The sequence below is a fragment of the Meles meles genome, chromosome X (genome assembly GCF_922984935.1).
Source record: "Meles meles chromosome X, mMelMel3.1 paternal haplotype, whole genome shotgun sequence".
NCBI lineage: Eukaryota > Metazoa > Chordata > Mammalia > Carnivora > Mustelidae > Meles > Meles meles.
Genome location: NC_060087.1, coordinates 63,415,105 through 63,421,166, shown reverse-complemented (window position 1 = coordinate 63,421,166; position 6,062 = coordinate 63,415,105). Strand labels below are relative to the sequence as shown.

The window sequence follows — 6,062 nt, the reverse complement described above, 5'->3', positions numbered from 1 at the left end:
TTCCCTTTGCACTCCCCTTGTGTGATAGTCTGTCTCTGGCCCTTCTCTGCATCCAAGGCTCCCTCCCCACCACAGTGGCAAAAATCCATTTCTCTCCCAAGCTATAGTCTCCATATTTCCTATCTTCTTCTCTACTTTTAGTTGTGGAGTTTGTTCTGCTAGTCTTCAGATTTATTTCTGGTATATCACAGATTATCTTATGGTTATTTAGTTGTATTCGTGGGATGAGACAAGCCTAGGATTTTCCTCCTCCTCCACCATCTTCCCCTCTGTATCTTCTTTCCTTGAAGGTGGCTATTTGATGATCCTGATCTTTTCCAACTTTTTTTAAAGATTTTATTTATTTATTTGACAGAGAGAGAGAGCACAAGCAGGGGGAGTAGCAGACAGAGGGAGAGGAAGAAGCAGGCTCCCAGCTGAGTAAGAAGCCCAGTGCTAGGCTTAATCCCAGGACACTGGGATCATGACCCAAGCTGCAGGCAGCCACTCAACTGACTGAACCACCCAGGTGCCCCCTTTTCCAGTTTTCTATATCTTATGTGGAGCTAGAAATTCTTGATGTTTGTATTTTATTTGTTTCAGGGTTTTATTTTCTCCTAGTTATAGTGGGAATAGTAGTCTTTTACTATTTCTATACAATGATTTAAAGTCAAATGTCAGAATGATCTTCCTAAAATATAAATTTGATCATAACACTCCTTTGCTTCCTACATTTCAATGGCTTCCCATTGTATAGCAGATTTTTAAAAAATAACAAAACACAAGCTAATTCTCTGTCTCTCTCCATTTCTCTCTCTCTCTCTCTCTCTCTCTCCCTCTTTCTCTCTGTTGCTAAAGTCCTGAATGATTTTATTCTGTCCTACTTTTTCAACTTCATCATATGACATTATTCTTACTTTCTAGCCCAATGATTGGCAAACATTTTTTTAAACAACAGATAGTAATTATTTTAAACTTTTGGGTCATACAATTTCTGTTACAACTATTCAACTATGCTATTATAACATCAAGCAGCTATGGATAATAAATAAATTAGCTTGACTGTATTCCAAAAAAAAATTTATATATGGACAGATTCAGGTCATGGGCTAGAGTTTGTTGATCTCTATGTAGCTAGAATAGTTTACTAACATTCCCTAGAAAGTACAACCCATTTCCTTTGTGGCTGACTTCTTTTTCCTTAAGTCTGTCTTTAAATGTGATCTTTTCACAGATTTCTTCTCTAACCACCCTTTCTTTTTTTTTTTTCTAACCACCCTTTCTAAAGTAAATATGTCTCTCTTCCTTCTTTTACATTACATCCAATTTCCCTTTCCCTTTAATAGTCTTTTTTTTAATATTTTATTTATCTGACAGAGAGAAATCACAACTAGGCAGGCAGAGAGAGAGGAGGAAGCAGGCTCCCCACGGAGCAGAGAGCCCGATGTGGGGCTCGATCCCAGGACTCTGGGATCATGTCCTGAGCCGAAGGCAGAGGCTTTAACCCACTGAGCCACCCAGGCACCCCTCCCTTTAATAGTCTTTTCACAATGTATAATCATATTTTTATGTTTTCTTGGTATTGGCTGTCTCTTCCAATGGATTTTAAGTTACATTTGGCCAGGGACATTGTCTGTTGAGATTTTATTCACCAGTGTTTAGGACTTACTATTATTTAATACATATTCAATAAATATCTGCTAAATGCTCTAGTCAGGCTCTTTCTGCCCTTTTGGGCTTTGATTGCTTAAAGAGGTTGATCCAACTGTTTTAACTATGGGCTTACTGAAGACACCTGGAAGCCTTACTGTGCTAAGCAGTGCCAAGTCAGTGGCTCAGTTAATGCAGTCCATCCTCTCCCCCATTCCACACTGTGGACAACTTGATGGTAGGTCTCTGAGCCGTAAAACAGTGAGCATTTTCACGTAACAGATTCTGGACCTACAAAGCTCAGACTTCTCGCATACATTGACTTTGGTATGCCTAAAACAGTAAGATAGACTTTTTTACTTCACTCTACACAATCTAATATGTGTTAGTTAGTACAATATAAATAAGGCCATCTATTGAAATCTAGATGTAATTATACTCTACAAAAGGTCTATTTAAAAAATATATACTAGCTTATAATTGGCTGTTAAAAAAGACAATTTCACATATATGTCCACATATATATTAAAATGATTGGTATTCAAGCCAAATAGTAAAAATGTCCTCATTTTGCACAGTTCTAGAATGCATAGATTCCAGTTACCATGCGTTAGTTAAATAATACCAATCCCCCAACACACAGTTCACATTTCATTCACCATGGTACAATGACGGTCGGTAACTGAATAAAGTACAAACTTTACTGTTAGCTCTTCAATACATAAATTACTATGCAAATAACAGATGTATATCATGGTTAATGACCAATCGCATCATTTTTTTTTTTCAGTCTTTTGGTGACTGGTCACCGAACATATACTTAGTTTATGTGCTAAGTATGTGTTTATGTTCCCTTTTTGTTTCCCACTAATAAACCCACATGACATTTAACAAAAATATATAATGAAAGAGTGAATTATCCAATAAAAATGAAAATTCGAAAAAGAAACTAAAGGTGATTTTTAAAACTAATGTATATATTTTTAACTCAATAATAATTAACATAATATTATACTAGCTTCAGGTATACAATATAATGTGAAATAAGTCAGTCAGAGCAAGACAAATACCATATAATTTCACCCATAAGTGGAATTTTAAAACAAATGAACAAACAAAGAAAAGGAAGGACTGAAAAAGGAAAGGACCAGACTCTTAAATACAGAGAACAAACTGGTGGTTGCCAGAAGGGAGGTGAGGGGATGGGTAAAATCGATAAAAGAGATTAATAGTACACTTACCTTGATGAGCACTGGGTAATGTATAGAATTACTGATTCATTAAATTTTACGTCAAAAATTAACAATGCTGTATGTTAATTATACTTCGATATAAAAGAGAGAGAGAGAAAAGGAACAGTGGCTGAGAAGAGACACTGCTGGCAAAGAGGGACCTGCCAAAGAAATGAATGAACTATTGCTGAGTTTATCAAGAGGATGATCTTGAAAATCCCAATGACTGGGGGAGGAGTTAAGATGGCAGAGCAGTAGGAGGACCCTATGCTTGTCTCAACCCTCGAACCCAGCTAGATAAATCTCAAGTCATTCTGAACACCCAAGAAATCAATCTAAATGCTGAGAGAACAAACTGCAGAACTAGAGGGAGAAAGGAACCTTACCTCATGGAAGGTAAAAGGTGGGGAGACCCAATTCTGGGTAGAAAAGAACCATGGATGCTGCAGAGGGGATGGAGCATTGATCTTGGAGAGAGAGGAGAGAAAGAGAGAGAGGAAAAAAAAAAAAAACAGAGAAAAAGCAACATACAGGGAATTGCACAAGAGAAACACATCCCCAAAAAAATCAACTGGAAAAACTAGAGCAGCTGATTATCCATGTTTTTATAAGCAGTGGAGCTCAATGTCTGAGGTTTTAGAAGTCCAAGCCACTACCGACTGGAGATTGGCTGGCATAGCAGTGCTCCTGTGGGGAAGAAGGGCAGAGGGCCAGGAGTGGACAGCATGGTTTGAGGATCCCCTGGGTCACATACTGGGAGAGAAATTTCCCTTTCTTGGAGTGCATTTGGGAGAGGTAACACAGCCTCTCAGAGGACAAAAGAGCTGGTGAACAGTTATTAGCATAGAAAGAGATGCCTGCTGAGGGGAGCAGACCTTGGTGCAGTTTTTTGCTGCACTTTACCATAAACTCAAAGCCCCAGCATGGTAGTGCAACTGCTTCTCTGGGACTAACCAATATCAGCCACAGCATGAGAAGATCCTCCCCCAGAGAATCAGCCCAGGTCCATGCCTCACAGATCTCTAAAATTTGGAGTTTTGAAATTGCTGCCTACTGAGATCAAACACAGGAGTACTGTGTCGCCTGGCAGGCAGTCAGCTAGGACACAGCCAGGGTAAAAGCAGGTATCTGACAGAATCCAGGAACACAAGAAAGAGATTGTTCACTCTTCTTGTGAGGGTTTCCTGAACAGTGGCAGGTGTGAATTCCCCACTTTGGGGACAGGAGAGCGGGATGTCACCATTTTCCCCATCGCCAACAGCACTGACAGACTTCAGTGAGCAACCCAGCACCCCCAATGGAAGCTGGAGCCACTTACACCCAGCTCCACCCTCTGCACCCTTCAGGTGCATTTTTACTAGGACAAGTTGGCCTAAGAACCAGGACAGCAGTCCCTTCCCAGAAGACCGTATGATTAAACTCGTATTTGAAAGTTAAGAACCAAAACAGATGAACATAGGGGAAGGGGAAAAAAGAGAGAGGAAAGCAAAACCATAAGAAACTCAACTATAGAGAACAAACTGGGTTGATGGGGGGAAGTGGTTAGGGTAGGCTAAATGGGTGATGGGTGTTAAGGAGGGCACTTGTGATGAGCACTGGGTATTATATGTAAGTGATGAATCACTAAATTCCACAGCTGAAACCAATTTTTACCATATATGTTAACTAACTAGAATAAAATAAAAACTTGGAATCAAATATATAAATAAATAAGAAAACCCCAGTGACTGAAATTACAACAATCTTCAAAGCCTGAGACTTTTTGTCTTAAAATCAACTTCAGACCATAAACTTCCAACAAAGAAAGGAATCTTTTGTTCCGGACTTGGTTCAAGCGTTCAAGTCTCAACGACGCAGCCCTTTTAGACATCAATTATACATAATTTCATTGGCACCAGAAAGTTTGGGATACTTTTCAGATGAGTAAAGAACCAGGTGAAGACATTGACCTTTTTGATATGGAACAATTCAAAAGATCATTTTTTTTTTTTAAATTCTTCAGAGAGCATTAAAAAATGTGAGTCTGCCTCAGAGACACTGAGGAAAATGCAGTAGGGATTCAAGTTGCCTGGGGTATGGTATAGAAAGCCAAATCGGTACAAACCTACTTATGTGGTGTATTATTCCCAGATTCCCTATGCCTTCATTTCTTCCTGACAGCTGAAGAGCTATATACCCCTTCTGGGTCAGGCACTGATAGTTGGTAACAACCACCATAAGATCGTGAATATGGACCTCAGTAGCCAGCATCTGGCCTCTCTTAAGTCTGTTGTTTTTAAACAGTATAATCAGATCTTTGAAACTCACAGCTCTACTACACGTCTACAAGAAAGAACACTTGAGCTGGATATACACATGGATTCAGTGATCGTTCATAAAAACAATAAAGAGAGAGTTCAGGGAATAACTCAAGAAACTTTTGGAGACTATGCTCAACCAAGACTAGAATTTTCACAAAATAAGCTTGAAATAAAATTCAAAATTACTTAAATGGAGACATCTTGGCTGAGAGAAAGGAACCACTCTGGTGCCTAAAAATGTTCTCTAGCTCACATCTTCTGGACAGGTTGAAATCCTTAGCACCAGCTGGTATTGCAAATGCACCACTTCCTCCATTTCTCACTTGCATATCCAGAAAGGGAATGTATTATTTTAAAATTAGATATCTCTAATAAGAGGTATGTGGTTTTGTAAACACAATACTCCTTTGACTATACTGCATATGCATTTCAGTTAACAGCTAGCTGGATGGCTTCTGTTTATAAACTTGTGTTTTAGAAATTCACTCTTGATATTGACAAGTTTAAAATGTTTATATGATTGTTGGGACTGATTCTTTCCTCCTCCACTGTGAACTCCTCTCCCTCCACACCCTGCAAAGCACAGCAATTGTGGACCTTTAAAAAGTGACAAGATGTCCTTTTTCTCACTCCTATCTCTCCTTGATCCTGGAGAGATCATGTTATAATTGCTTGTTTCAAGCTAGTTTCTGTTGATTAAGCCTTGAATCATGGAAAGAAGCAGCAAGAAACTATACTCAACTCAACACTTTATAGGAAAAATCATAAAAGTGATCCATTTAGAAGGTAGAGCTGTGTCCATTAAGTTATGCTGGAGGTAGCATATCAGATGATCCAGTTATATAAAATAATAGTTTCATTGTGAATATGATACTGTTCATAATCTGTTTTACCATACATA

General features: G+C 38.7%; 1 pseudogene; it reads left to right on the top strand.

Moving 5' to 3' along the window:
• The first annotated feature begins 1,755 nt into the window (after positions 1-1,755).
• On the top strand, positions 1,756-5,533 carry LOC123934667 (annotated as a pseudogene).
• Positions 5,534-6,062: the final 529 nt, after the last annotated feature.